Genomic DNA, 16439 nt, shown 5'->3' with positions numbered 1-16439 from the left:
GCACAGAGCCCAACATAGGCCTTGAACTCACAGACTATGAGAGGATGACCTGAGCTGAAGTCGTATGCTCAATTGATGAGCCACCCAGGTGTCCCCCGGATGTATTCTTGGGGCAAGTCTTAACTACTTTGGCATAGCCTTTTTATAAAACAGTTTGGCATTTCTTTAAAAAAGGTTAAACATTGCCATATGAGTCAGCAGTTCCACTCTTAGCTATATACCAAACAGTCGATAACATATGTCACACAACCACTAAATGTTGATGGCAGCATTATTCATAACAACCAAAAAGTGGAAATAATGGAGATCTCCATGAAATGATGAATGAGGGAGGAGCCAAGATGGCAGAACAGCATGGAAGCTTTTTGTGTGTCTCGCATCCATGAAATACAGCCAGACCAACACTAAACCATCTTACACACCTAGAAAACCGATCTGAGGATTAACACAACAATCTGCACAACTTGAAACACTGAACTCAGCAGGTATGTGGTGGGGAGAGGTAAACTTGGGGAGCGAGAAGCCACGAGAAGGGAGGTGCTTTTGTGGGTGGAGAGAGGACAGATACGGGGTGGGGGTATATGGGAAAAGCACCCCTCCCAAAAGCAGCTGGAGAGAAAGTGGAAAATTGGAAACAGCCGCAGGGACTAAACTGAAAAGGGAGAAAGGAGAAAGAAGAGGGTTTAAATTCCATTAAGACTGTAAACAAGGGGAGCGCAAAGACTGCAACTCCACAGCTTGATACCTGGTGGTCGCAGGATATATTCAGTGTGCTGCATCAGAAAAATATGCAGCCAAGAATTTTTTATCCAGCAAGGCTGTCATTCAAAATAGAAGGAGAGATAAAAAGTTTCCCAGACAAAAATTAAAGGAGTTTGTGACCACTAAACCAGCGCTGCAAGAAATTTTAAGGGGGACTTTTCTGAGGGGGGAAAAGATGAAAATATATATATACACACCAAAAGCAACAAAAGATTAGAAACGACCAGAGAACACCACCAACACTCCAACTCTATAAGCATCATAATGACAACAAATTCATATCTTTCAGTACTCACTCTAAATGTCAGTGGACTCAATGCTCCAATCAAAAGACATAGGTTAACAGAATGGATAAGAAAACAATATCCATCTATATGCTGTTTACAAGAGACCCACTTTAGACCTAAAGATACCTTCAGATTGAAAATAAGGGGATGGAGAACCATCTATCATGCTAATGGCCGATGAAAGAAAGCCATGTTTATATCACTCAATCTAGACTTTAAAATAAAGATTGTAAGAAGAGATGAAGAAGGGCATTATATCATAATTAAGGGGTCTATCCACCAAGAAGACCTAACAATTGTAAACATTTATGCTCCAAATATGAGAGCACTCAAATATATAAATCAATTAATCACAAACATAAAGACACTCATTGATAATAATACCATTATAGTAGGGGACTTCAACACCCTCCTTCAGCAATGGACAGATCATCTAAACACAAAATCAACAAGGAAACAATGGCTTTGAATGACACACTGGACCAGATGGACTTAACAGATATGTTCAGAATATTTCATCCTAAAGCAGCAGAATATACATTCTTCTCCAGTGCACATGGAACGTTCTCCAGAATAGACCATATACTGGGACACAAATCAGCCCTAAGTAAGTACAAAAAGATCAAGATCATACCGTGCATATTTTCAGACCATAATGCTATGAAACTCGAAATCAACCACAAGAAAAAATTTGCAAAGGTAACAAATACTTGGAGACTGAAGAACATCCTAGTAAAGAATGAATGGGCTAACCAAGCAGTTAAAGAGGAAATTAAAAAATATATGGAAGTCAATGAAACTGATAACACCACAACCCCAAACCTCTGGGACACAGCAAAGGCAGTCATAAGAGGAAAGTATATAGCAATCCAGGCCTTCCTAAAGAAGAAAGAAAGATCTCAGATACACAGTCTAACCTTATGCCTTAAGGAGATGGGAAAAGAACAGCAAATAAAACCCCAAACCAGCAGAAGACAGGAAATAATAAAGATTAGAGCAGAAATTAATGCTATCGAAACCAAAAAAACAGATCAATGAAACTAGAAGCTTGTTCTTTGAAAGAATTAACAAAATTGATAAACCACTAGCCAGTTTGATCCAGAAGAAAAAGGAAAGGACCCAAATAAGTAAAATCAAGAATGAAAGAAGAGAGATCACAACCAACACAACAGAAATAAAAACAATAATAAGAGAATATTATGAGCAATTGTATGCCAGTGGGTAATCTGGAAGAAATGGACAAATTCCTAGAAACATATATACTACCAAAACTGAAACAGGAAGAAATAGAAAATTTGAACAGACCCATAACCAGTAAGGAAATCGAATTAGTAATAAAAAATCTGCCAAAAAACAAGTGTCCAGGACCAAATGGCTTTCCAGGGGAATTCTACCAAACACCTATTCTCTTGAAACTGTTCCAAAAAATAGAAATGGAAGGAAAACTTCCAAACTCTTTCTATGAAGCCAGCATTACCTTGATTCCAAAACCAGAGACCCCACTAAAAAGGAGAACTATAGACCAATTTCCCTGATGAACATGGATACAAAAATCCTCAACAAGATATTAGCCAACCAGATCCAATAATACATTAAAAAAATTATTCACCATGACCAAGTGGGATTTATACCTGGGATGCAGGGCTGGTTCAATATCTGCAAAACAATTCACGGGATTCATCACATCAGTAAAAGAAAGGAAAAGAACCATATGATCCTCTCAATAGATGCAGAGAAAGCATTTGACAAAATACAGCATCCTTTCTTGATAAAAACCCTCAAAGTAGGGATAGAAGGAGCATACCTCGAGGTCATAAAAGCCATATGTGAAGGACCCAACGGCTATATCATCCTCAATGGTGACAAACTGAGAGCTTTCCCCTAAGGTCAGGAACAAGACAGGGATGTCCACTCTCACCACTGTTATTCAACATAGTATTGGAAGTCTTAGCCTCAGCAATCAGACAACACAAAGAAATCAAAGGCATCCAGATGGGCCAGGAGGCGGTCAAACTTTCACTCTTTGCAGATGACATGATACTCTATATGGAAAACCCAAAAGATTCCACCAAAAAACTGCTAGAACTGATTCATGAATTCAGCAAAGTTGCAGGATATAAAATCAACACACAGAAATCAGTTGCATTCCTATACACCAACAATGAAGCGACAGAGAAATCAAGCAATCGATCCCATTTACAGTTGCACCAAAAACCATAAAATACCTAGGAATAAATCTAACCAAAGAGGTAAAAAATCTGAAAATTATAGAAAGCTTATGAAAGAATTTGAAGACACAAAAAAATGAAAAAGATTCCATGCTCCTGGATAGGAAGAACAGATATTGTTAAAATGTTGATAATACCCAAAGCAATCTACATATTCAATGCAATCCCTATGAAAGTAACACCAGCATTCTTCACGGAGCTAGAACAAACAATCCTAAAATTTGTATGGGAGCAGAAAAGACCCCGAATAGCCAAAGCAATCTTGGAAAAGAAAACCAAAGCAGAAGGCATCACAGTCCCAGACTTCAAGCTATACTACAAAGCTGTAATCATCAAGACAGTATGGTACTGGCACAAGAACAGACACTCAGATCAATAGAACAGAATAGAGAACCCAGAAATGGACCCACAAACATATGGCCAATTAATCTTTGACAAAGCAGGAAAGAATATCCAATGGAATAAAGACAGTCTCTTCAGCAAGTGGTGCTGGGAAAACTGGACAGTGACATGCAGAAGAATGAACCTGGACCACTTTCTTACACCATACACAAAAACAAACTCAAAATGGATGAAAGACCTCAATGTAAGACAGGAAGCCATCAAATCCTCAAGGAGAAATCAGGCAAAAACCTCTTTGATCTTGGCCGCAGCAACTTCTTACTCAACTTACTCAACTTCTTGCCTCTTGTCTCTGGAGGCAAGGGAAACAAAAGCAAAAATGAACTACTGGGACCTCATCAAAATAAAAAACTTCTGCACGGTGAAGGAAAAAATCAGCAAAACTAAAAGGCAACCGACAGAATGGGAGAAGATATTTGCAAACAACATATCAGATAAAGGGTTAGTATCCAAAACTTGTAAAGAACTTCAACACCCAAAAAACAAAGAATCCAGTGAAGAAATGGGCAAAAGACATGAATAGACACTTCTCCAAGGTAGACATCCAGATGGTCAACTGACACATGAAAAAATGCTCAACATCACTCATCGTCAGGGAAATACAAATCAAAACCACATTGAGATACCACCTCACACCTGTCAGCTTGGCTAACATTAACAACTCAGGCAGCAATAGATATTGGTGAGGATGTAGAGAAAGAGGATCTCTTTTGCATTGTTGGTGGGAATGCAAGCTGGTGTAGCCGCTCTGAAAAACAGTATGGAGGTTCCTCAAAAAACTAAAAATAGAACTACCCTACGACCCAGCAATTGCACTACTAGGCATTTATCCACGGGATACAGGTGTGTTGTTTCGAAGGTGCAAACATGCACCCCAATGTTTATAGAAGCACTATCCACAATAGCCAAAGTATGGAAAGAGCCCAAATGTCCATCGATGGATGAATGGATAAAGAAGAGGTGGTATATCTATACAATGGAGTATTACTCGGCAATCAAAAAGAATGAAATCTTGCCATTTGCAACTACGTGGATGGAACTGGAGGGTATTATGCTAAGTGAAATTAGTCAGTGAGAGAAAGACAAAAATCATATGACTTCACTCATATGAGGACTTTAAGAGACAAGACGAATTAACATAAGGGAAGGGAAACAAAAATAATATAAAAACAGGGAAGGGGCCAAAACAGAAGAGACTCATAAATATGGAGAACAAACTGAGGTTTGGTGGAGGGGTTGTGGAAAAGGAGATGGGCTAAATGGGTAAGGGGCATTAAGGAATCTACTCCTGAAATCATTGTTTTACTGTATGCTAACCAATTTGGATGTAAATTTTAAAAAATAAAAAATGAAATTAAAAAACAAACTAAAAAGAAAAAAGTGATGAATGAAAATATTTAATATATCCACACGATAGAATATTATGCAGCCATGAAAAGGAATGAAGTATTGTTACATGCTATAACATGGTTGAACCTTGAAACATTATTCTAAGTGAAAGAAGCCAGACACAAAATACCTTATTTTGTATGATTCCATTTATATGAAATGTTCAAAACAGGCAAATCTGTGGCTGTGATTAGTGTTTTCTACGAGGTGAGGGGAGAAGAGAATGGGGAGTGAGTGTTAATTGGTATGAGGGTTTCTTTTTTGAGTGACAGAAATATTCTGGAATTAGATAGTGGTGATGGACCTAACTTAGTAAATATACTAAAAACTGCTGAATTGTACATTTAAAGATAATTTCATAACAAAAAACAGAGAAAAAGAACCAAATTGGACTTTAGGACTTAAAACACAATATTATAAGTGGAAATTTCATTGAATGGGTTTAGGAACAGATTAGACATTGCAGAGGAAAATATCGGTGAACTTGAATATACAGTAATAAAAGCTAGCCTAAAGAAAGCACAGAGGGAACAGGGTCCAGAAACAAAACAAACAACATGCGTCAAACATAGCCCTAGTGACATATAGAGCAATATGAAGTAGTCTAATATACATGTAATTGGAATCCCTGAAGGAGGTCCTTAAAAACTAGCTCATGTATTATATATTTTTTAAACCACATCCCTATCATTCTTGGAACACTTTCTTATTTTCTGGCAGGAAAGGTCCTTATTCTTTCTTTCTCAGGCATTTCTTCAAGGATTCTTGCTTCCTGTGAGTAGAGAATGATATATAGAAGCCAAGATTTAGTAGTTGTTGTGTTCATTTTTATTGGAAATATTGTCTGTAGAAAAAATAATTCTCCAATGACATGAAATGAGTGACCCTGAAATCTGATTTCCAAACTTTCACTTTAAGTACTATTTGGGAGGAGGATAGTGGTTAAATTGTCAGTGTGGAGAGTAATATAAGAGACATCTATGTGCCCATCACCCTAATTTAACACATATACTGTGCAGTGATACAAAACATCTATGTCTTTCTTATATCTAGAAGCTGAACTACTGGGCTGTTTGCTATTTACATCTTTACTAGTTGAAGCAAATTGCTTTCCAGAGTCACAGCAACTTACACATATATTAGAAATATATTTCTGTTGGACCATTTTTTTTTTCTTACCAATACTTGGTTTCATCAGGCATTAAATTTTTTTAATTGGGAAAAATTTAATTACTAAGCATCAAATGCACTTTACATCAATAACTGCAGTACTGAAATTGTGACATTTTAAGTATTTTTCTCAAAAAAGTGTTGATTTCCACCCCCCCCCCCCAGGAAACTTGGAGATTCAACTATATACATTAACATGGCCAGTCTATGTCATTATGGTTTATTCAACGCTAATCTCAACAGGTGTTCATATTTCCATCTACAATAAAGTAGATTGTGAACTTCTTATATTGTTGAATTTTAGCAAAACTCCATGAGATAATTTAAAGGAATATCAAATTTTTGAAGGGCAAACTCCTAAAACTCTACATTGGGATTGCATTTTTGCTTCAAGCTCATCTAACTGGAGAATACAGGCGATTTTTCTTTCTTAATCCCTTGGAGAACTATTTCTGCAATAAGTCTTGTGTCTTCTTAACTATGACTGGGTGGTTTTGAGAAAGGTTATCAGCTCTGTGGTTAGTTTCCCACAGTTGTTAAAATTCTGTCAAAAGCATTTTAATAGTTTACAAGAAAAAACACTTGGTTTTTCAAAGGCCACAGGAACAGGAAAGAAATAGCACTTCTTATTTGTATAAGCACAAACATTTAAAGCTACTCATGCTGCAGGTAAATCCAAGATAGTATTCAGAAGTTCTATAAAAATGAACAAAAGATAATCTTTACTTCTACCGTGCCAAAAGCCAAAATTTAGATCTGCATGGGAGATGCTCTGTAGCAGTTCTCTGGTCTAGTTTAAGAGTTCAGAGTCCTTTTTGGCCCAGTGATGTCCACATGCCAGATAAATTCAGTTCATTAAATGGAAATTAGGGCAAAGACTCCATTCAACAAAGCACAGGGATATGCTACTAGAAGTGGCTGTTCTTCTATGGCTAATGCAGAATTAAAAATTTTGGAAGGGGAAAAACTGCACCATCCAATAATTCCAGCAGTGAGTGACTCTTGCCATTCCTTGCAAAGAAAATATCACTGCAGAGCTGCAAAGTAGGATCATGGGAAGAAGACAGTATCCACGGACACTTGCCACACAACCAAATGAAACACCTGTCATACTCAGCTTAGTAGACAAAAACATTTCTAGACATCCAAGTGCACTTATGCCACATACATAGCCAAACTGGATTTTGCCAGCCAGTAACAATGTGGCTCCAAAGGCAAGGCAAAAAACCATTGGTCGTGCCAAATCAGTCACATTCATGATGCTGCCATCTGCCACTTGTAATGGATGTAACACTGTTCATGTTTTTTGCCAGATGTGGTCACAATTGATACCTGATTCTTCTAATAAAGGTGGCTTATCCTCAAAGTGTTTTCCATAGACAAGCTAATGTGTTAGAGTGTATGCCTGAGTTGGCTGGAAAATTGGCCCAGTATGTGGCTGTTATGGCTGCCTCATGTCTAGAGGGACAAATTGGCCTTGCTGTGAGTAGTCATAGCCAGCAAACTGTTTGCTATAGGGTCCTCCCCTTCCTCCATAGTCATAGGATTGCTGTGATTGGTCATCGATGCTGTAACTTGTCTGGTAGAAATCTGTGTTTGTTATCAAAGCCTTTCATTGTACATGATCAAACGTGGCAGCAGTGTCAGCAACCCCCCAAAACCCCCAAACGTGGCTTAAGATCCCCAACTGGCCCTGTTGCTACATGTTACAAGGCCAAACAATTGCTGGGGCTTTTTAATTTTTGCAATCTGATGTGTGTGAAAAGCAATCTTGTTGCTGTTTATTGGTCATATGGATTTCTTCTTGGGTGAAATACTTTTTCTGTCTTTTACCCATTTTTTTCTCTTGGTTTCTTCCTTCCCTTTTCTTTCTTTCTTTCTTTCTTTCTTTCGTTCGTTCTTTCTTTCTTTCTTTGTTCTAAAAATATATTCTAGGTACTAATTCTTTATACCTTGTGTCTTGCAAATATTTCATAGTCTGTGGCTTCTCTTTTGGTTTTAATCAAAAGGTAAAAAAAAACCTTTTATGTTCTATTTTGGTCAAATTAATTTACTTGTGTATCTTAAGAAATCTTTCACAAAGAGATTCTGTACTTTTAAGATATTTAAGTTTTGCATTTTTCATGTTTAGGGCTCTAATTTCTCTTGATTTGTTTATTTAAATGAATAAATAATTTATTTTAACTTTATAAAGTTGACTTTATTAAGGTATAATTAACATACATAATATACAATTAATATGCACTCATTTTAAGTAGTTCAGTGAGTTTTGATGAGTTTATACTAGCGTAATTAGCATTAAATTAACAGGTCATTTACATTAGTTCTGAAGGTTCTCTTGTGCTCTCTCTTAGTCCCCAACGCCACCACTGGCACCAGACAACCAGAAATAGAAGCTTTTTATCCGATAGATTAGGTTTTATTTTTAAGCGTTTCATACAAGTGGGATTATACACTATGTACTTTGTATCTGGCTTGTTTTGCTGAGTATTCTAGTGCATGGATATACTACAAACCATAATTGGTTTATCCACTTACTTGTTGCAGAACAGGTGGATTGTATCCATTCTTGGGCCATTATGAATAAAGCTGTATGAACATGTATCTTAACTCCTTTTGAGTAAATAGTTAGGGGTGGAATTGCTGAGTCATATGATAAATGTATATTTACTTTCATTATGAAACTGACAAGGTATTTTCCAAAATTGTTGTGCCATTTTACATCCCCATGATGTGTAAGAGTTTTGGTAATTCTACATCCTTGTCAACATTTGATACTGTCAGTCTTTTGTTTTAGCTCACTTAGTAGGTGGGTAGTGCTATATCTGTGGTTTTTAGCTGTATGTTTCTAATGACTAGTTATATTGAGCATGTTTTCATTTGCCCAATGGCTTTTCTGTTATCTTCTTTTGTGAAGTGTCTATTGAAATATTCTGCTTTTTATTGGCTTGTTTGTTCTCTTATTGAGTTGTAAGAGGTGTTTGCATACTCTGCCTATAAGTCCTTTCTTTGATTATGTATCGTAAATATTTTCTCCCAAATTGTGGTCTTTTGTTTCTTTTCCTTAACAATGTCTTTGAAAAAGCAGAAGCTTTTAGTTTTGATGAAGTCTATTTTATCATTTTCTTTTATGGTTCATGCTTTTTGTCTCAAGAAACCTTTGCTTACCTTTAAATATCATATTTCTTCACATATGTTATCATGTTACCGTATCCTTTTTTTAATCTTTTCTATCCTTTCTGATATTATCATCATCCATTTTGTGTGATATATTGTTTTATAACATTTGTAATAAGCCCTACTGTATGTTATTTTTTCTTTGGGCAGGTAATTTTCTTTTAAAGAAATTAAGGAACACAAAGCAATCTTTTATTCACATATTATTCTTTTCATTTATTCACATATTAATCTTTTCTGGGAATCTTCATTCCCTTATGCAGATCCATCTGGTATCATTACTATCTGGTATCATTTTCCTTCTGCTGGAATAATGTCCTGTGACATTTTTATGGTATAGGTCTCTTGGCTGTAGATTTTTAGTGGGAGGTTGGGGTTCTGAAACGTCTTTCTTCATACTTAATTCTGGAAAGTATTTTCAATGGATATAGAATTCTAAGATAATTTTATTTATTTAGCACTTTGAAGGTGTCTTCTGGCTTAAGTAGTTTCTGAAGAAAAGTCTATGGTCATTACTTATTTTTGTTCTTCTGTTTGTAATGTGCCTTTTTTTCCCTCTGACTGTTTTTGAGATTTTCTTTATCACTGATTTTGGGAATTTAATTATAATGTGCTTTTAAGAGTTTTTTTGTGTTTTTTGCCCTTTGATTTATTGAATTTTTTTATTCTGTTGATTTATCGATTTCACCAAATTTGGAACATTTTTAGCAATTATTTCTTCAAATATTTTTTTCTGTGACTCCTACTTTTCTAATGACACAGAGTTTAGGTCATCTGATGCTTTCCCACAGTTTGCTGCAGCTCTGTTTATTTTTTTCCCTACTTTTTTGCCTACTTTGCTTCTATTTTGGCTGATTCATTTACTGTGAATTTAAGTTTTCTTTTTTTGAAGTGTTAATCTGCTATGGTTCTCACCTAGTGAGTGTTTCTTTTGAGGATGAGGATTTTTCATTTCTAGAAGTTCCATTTGGTTTTTCTTTATATCTTCCATTTTCTCCTTCCTGTATTTATATATTTTCTAATAATATGAGAACATAGAATATCTTTTGTAACATACTTTTCTCTAAGTTCTTTATCTGTGGCTATTTTTATGATTTTCTACTAATTTTTTCTCCTGCCATGGGTCATACTTTTTTGCTTCTTGGTATGTCTAGTGATTTTGTTTGAACAAAATGTTTTCCCTTGTTGAGTATCTGAATTTTGTTATCTTCCTTTGAAGAGGGTAAGCTTTGTTCTCTTAGGCAGTTAATTTAATTGAATTTCTTTTTGATGCATTTGTGTCTTATTTTTAAAGCTGTTTTTAAGGCCAGATTAGATTAACCTTTACTGAAGTGAAGTTTGGTCCTACTATTGAAGCATAATCCTGCTGGGCTTTCTGTGGAATGCCTTCAGTGATCAGCAGGGCTCTCTTCTATGTGAGCTCTGGGAACTGTTCAGCTCAAAGCTCACTGGTTGCTTTTTGTATGACCTCCTGGAGTTTTGCCTTAATCATGTATATGCATTTCAGTGTTCATCAGAGTCTCAGGGGATTTCTATGCAGGTTTATGGAACCCTTCTTCTGTTTAGTTCCCTGCAGTTGGAACTCTGCTTTGCAATGTCCAGCTGACTCAGCCTCCACAAACTCCAGTCTGTCTCTTCCGTCTGCTTGAGCTCTCTGTCTCTGATACATGTTTTAGAATGTGTCTCTAGGCATAATGTGGGGAAATTGTAGAGCTTGTTTGTTTTGTTCTCTTTTCTCAGGAATTATGGTACTGTTTCGCTATCCCATGTATAGAAATTGTTATTGCATAAAATTTGTCCAGTTTTCTAGCTGTTTGTGGAGGGAGGGTTAGTCTGGGCCTTGCTGTTCTATCTTGGTTGGAGTCAGAATTTTCTGTATTTTTAATAATTTAATTTTAATGATTTAATTTTTTTCCTGACATACGGTTATTAGGTTATTCCAAACACCTTTTTTGAACAGACCATTCTTTCCTTGCTGATTGGTGATGACATTTCTGTGATATATCAGGTTCCCAAGCATACTTGGGCCTGTTTCTAGACTTCCAAATTTGTCGTGTTGGTCTTTTATGTTTTCTCATGGTAGCATCATACTGTTTAATTAACTATAGCTTTGTAGCAAGTGTTGCTTTCATGTCAGGTGAGTCCCTACTCCTAATTCTTGCCACTTATGGACATGAGATAATTTCTTTTGTGTTTTTCTCAGTGAACTTTTTATCTATTTGAATTATTTGATTGGAGTAAGCAACCAAAGCAGGTCAGCTGTTGTAGTTCATCCTTGAAATCTTGTGTTCAGCCACACAGTTGCTATATCAGTTAGCAAATTAAACGCTGTTGAAAGGTAAGCCTTTTGCCTAAAGAACAACTTTCACCTAAGTTTTAAGACTGTAGCGTTGTACATTATACATTAGTAGTTAATTCTAACAAAGACTTCTATAATCTTTAGGTTAACAAGGGGCCAACTACCAAATATTGTGATAATTCTGTCATTGATGGCAACAAAGGCATCCACATTCTTTCAGCTAAAAAGTCAAGAAAAATTTAAGGGTTATAGATCCTTCTAACATCAGTAAGTCAGACATAGCTGTTTTTACCTAATAATAATGTGGGCATGAGATTGTTCCAGTGAACCAAAAAGTCATAATTGTGAGTCTTTCTGAATTACGCATGGTCAAGTTGACATAACCATTGCATGAGATGATGTTTACATATGTTTATATTTTTTTCCATCCTCTGTCATAGGGTTATGCAACTGCTGAGGCATATAGGCTTGAGGAGGGCATTCTTAGATGATTTGTTACTCAGTAATACAGTTCTGCTGGGGCATTGTGGGACTTTATTTATTCTCTCATCACAGAGATCCAGAGCCAAATTCAGGTCTGTGTACTAGTGCACAGTACATTTCTTAACTGACCTTTTAAGAAAATCTAGCCAAAGTTGCATCTGATTTGCATCCTATTTTCCACCCTGGTATTAGTCTTAATGCTTTAATTTAATAGTAGTAATTGTAGTAGTAGCAGCAGCAGCAGCTATCATCAATGCTATTAAAAGTTTCAATTCACGTAGGCTTTCTTTTATAGCCTATGGGCCCTCAGTTCAGTACAATGATTCGGTTTTATGGCCGTCCACCACAATTTACTGCTGGGTTAATTGGGATTCATGGAGGTTAAGTGACTTGTCCAAGCATATACAATCAATGGGACCGGGGACTTAAGCCAGATATTCTAGTTCCAATCCTAGCAAGGGAGGACTCATTGTTATTCCTTCATTCATATAGTCATTCATTCACATGTTCACCACAGAAAATATTTAGTAAGCACCTGTGATCTACCAGGTAGTGTTCTACCTGTTGGAGGTATCAGTAAACAAAAGGAATCCCTGCCCATGTAGAGCTTACATTTTATTAAGTCAGAGGGGAAACAATGGTAGATAACAAAAAAGTAAATTCTGTAGTATATTAGGAGGTGATAATGTATAATTAGAAAAAATAGAGGTGCCTGGGTGGCTCAGTCGGTTAAGTGTCTGGCTCTTGAATTTGGGTTCAGATCATGATCCCAGGGTCATGGGATGGAGCCCTGCCTCAGGCTAAGAGTGGAGCCTGCTTGAGATTCATTCTCTTTCTCTCTTTCTCTGACACCCCTACCCTCCCACTCATGCACACTCTCTCTCTCTAAAAAAAAAAAAAAAAAAGAACAAGTAGGGGGTATTAGGAGTACCAATTTTTATACCTTTTGGGAGGTAGGAACACCTTAATTTTTTAATTTTATCTGATAAATTATTAAATTATGTCAAAATGACAGAATTTGTTGTAAACCTTTCAGAGTATGTTGTTTAGAACAATGTTCTGCTCCTTGCCTCCCTCCCCAAGAAGCAGTGCTGTAACGGACAGCTAAGTTATAAGATCAATTTACAGAATATACTTAATTCATTATGAATTTTAGCTGTAGTTAAAATCTAATGGTACTGTAGGCCTAATCAGTCCCTACAGTGTTTTGTTTTGTTTTGTTTTTCCTTCCTCTGGTAAAATGCATTCCAGTCTCCAGGAGGGAGTATTAGGAGCCTCATAGTTTCATGTTACTCTTCAAGCTTTGGGCATAAGCAACTCTCCTTCCTTCCACATTCTGGAGTGTTGTTCAGCAGGAGCTTCCCTCATTCAAACTATTGATGGTGGCTCCTCCACAGCCAGAGGCTGCGGCATTGTTTGGGGCAGATTAGGAATTTAATGGAGGAAGGGATCAGTAGCATTGCTTCTCTTTTTACAGGAGGTGGGAAGTTGGCAATTGGAATGAATTGCAGGGAGTTCTCACTTGGGATCCGTGGCAGAAGGAAGGAGTCCCTGGCTTCACAGGGGGGCCAGTGAGTTATTGGGATGTATGCGAGTCAAGGGTGGACTTTGTCTCCTATTTGTGTAGGTTTGTGTAGATTAATTCCTGAGATGGATTTACTGATACATTCTCACCCTAATTTTCATAAAACCCAGAATCATGACCAACTCCAAGTTTGGGATTTAAGCAACTGGAAGTTTAGAATTTAGACTTTTTAAAAGATTTGATGAATGTAACTTTTATGTGTTAGTTTAACAGTGTCCCAACAAAGAAATCTGAAAATTAAAAGAAAATTGATGTAGTCTTGATCTTTTCCTTTTTACTACCTTATTTTTATAAGGTTTATTATTGTGATTTTCTTCATAAATATTGTACTGGAAATATTGTTCCATAACTTCAAAATTTACCACTTTTAATAGCCGTGTAATACTCTATCGACAAATAGGTATTTGAATGTTCACCTGTACTTTATCAGGAAGTAAGGCTTGCCAAAGGAAATGGATTATGCTTTCAATTAGCTTGCTCTCTCTTTCGTAAAACAATACATATATACAATATACATATTGTATATATACATGAATCATAATAAAATAAGGTAAAATCTGTCAAAAGGTGTTTATAATTTGGAAAAAGAAGGGATTTGTGGGCTAATGTGATAGAAAGCTATTTATGGAAAAAGTAGAAGGCTTTGTGGAGAAAGAGATTTAGAATTTAATTAGTTCTTACTAGTTCCACTTCTTCTATCCCACCCAGACTGTCATCATGCTTCTCATCTTCCTCCTTCTGTGTTACCCCCTTACAATCTCTTCTCTCTAGAGCTGCCAGAGTAAAAAGTAATTCAGGTTAATGATTCCCCTGCCCAGAACCCTCCAGTGATTTCTGAGGTCACTCATAATAAAACTCAAAATTCTTAATGGTAGCCTACAAGGTTCTGCCTGGTGTGGCTCTTACCTTCCACTCTAACCTCCTTTCCTGTTTGAATGCTCTTATACACTCCTCTCTCTTCACACTGGCCTCACTGCTTTTCCTCACACACTCCAAACATACTCTCGTGTCACAATCTCTGTCATTGCTCTTTCCTCCACCTTGGAAATTTGTCTCTCAGATAACTTCTCTGGCTTACTCTCATTTCTTTCAGATCTCTGCTCAAATTTCACCTCCTTAGAGACCTTTCCCAAAAAACCAGAAATGTTTTTCTGAGCACATCCCATCACTCCCCTGCTCCTTTCTTTTTTCTCCATAGCATTTTTCCACCTGCCATATGTTTGTACCTCTTTGCTTATTATCTGCTGGAAAGTAAGCTCCATGACATCAGGCAAGGATTTTGTTTTTATTCCCTACTGTATGTCCTCTTCTAAAATAGTTCCTGGAATACAGGCAAGGCTTACTAAATATTTGTTGGATAAGTGAAAGAAAGAATTAATATTTGATCATAAACCTTTTTTCTTTTCATAGACCTGATTATATAGAGTTCAAAGAAGGTCTAGTGATGAGAATCAGCAGCAGTATTTTCAGTGAACATCTAGGATTGAACTTGGTGTATTAAAGCTCCCCTTCTGCCTCCTTTTCTCTCCCATGCCCACCCACTGCCATCAGGGCCAAACCCAAGCTCCTTAGTCTGGCGTTCAAGGCCTTTTTGGATCTCATCTCTGTTGACCTTTCCAGCTTTACTTCCATGCCAAGCCTGTGGTGTGTCCTAAGGAATGACTTATAATTTCCCTAATGTTACCCTTGCAGATGTCTCTTGAAGCACCTCTCATATTTTGCCATTTACAATTTTTTTTTTAATTTTTTTTAATGTTTATTTATTTTTGAGACAGAGAGAGACAGAGCATGAATGGGGGAGGGTCAGAGAGAGGGAGACACAGAATCTGAAACAGGCTCCAGGCTCTGAGCTGTCAGCAGAGAGCCTGACGCGGGGCTCGAACTCACGGACCGCAAGATTGTGACCTGAGCCGAAGTCGGACGCTTAACTGACTGAGCCACCCAGGCGCCCCCCATTTACAATTTTTTAATGGGTGTCTCCTCATAGCACATCAGCTCTTCAGAGTGAGGGACCTGGCATATTTTCATATTTCCAGGACTTGGCACAGTTCCTGGCATATCATAGATGGTCAGAAATACTTACTGGGTGCCAAAGATGGTTTTGCCTCTAAGAGAAACCATTGGGAACTTGAAGAGGTTGGACATGGAACAAATAAATTGATGAAAGCAGTTTCTTCTCATTAGAGGGTTTGGATGTGGATGTGTCTGGGGACAAATGTGGTTGAAGAGAGCACAGTATTAGAGAACCATGATTTTTAGCACAGTATTAGAAGACTGTAGTTTGGTTGAGGAGGGCTGGCATATAACATGATTGAATCGGTACACTTAGCTACGAAGAACAGCTTATGTGTGAGGAAGGGTTATTTGGTGTGTGTTGTTTGGAAAGAAGTGCAGCCATCTGGCAGTGGTCTGACTGTAGGCCAATCGGACCTGTTTTCAGTCCGTGAGAATCCTGTTAGATGGTGACCCTGCTCATCCCAGGGACATAATACAAGGGGGCAATTCAGAGCAGCAGTGGCACATTCATATTTTTGCTCATGCTGTCTTCATCCTATAGTAACTGTGAGTGTTGAGTGTTAGGTTAGACTTAACCTGACTGCTCTTGGTTTGCTGGGAAAGAATACTACACAAAATCTGAGAGAGGGAAATGGCTGTAT

General features: G+C 37.1%; 1 protein-coding gene and 1 pseudogene across 2 annotated transcripts in view; one reads left to right on the top strand and one right to left on the bottom strand.

Annotated features, from left to right (window-relative positions):
• Nucleotides 1–16439, top strand: part of DEPDC1B (DEP domain containing 1B) — an 86237-nt gene that overhangs the window by 57028 nt on the left and 12770 nt on the right. The gene's annotated exons all lie outside the window — the stretch shown is intronic.
• Nucleotides 7094–7854, bottom strand: LOC122220324 (annotated as a pseudogene).

Source organism: Panthera leo, chromosome A1, assembly GCF_018350215.1.
Source record: "Panthera leo isolate Ple1 chromosome A1, P.leo_Ple1_pat1.1, whole genome shotgun sequence".
NCBI classification, from domain to species: Eukaryota; Metazoa; Chordata; class Mammalia; order Carnivora; family Felidae; genus Panthera; species Panthera leo.
The sequence above is the reverse complement of the archived record's forward strand: the minus strand, read 5'-3'. Positions and strand labels throughout refer to the sequence as shown.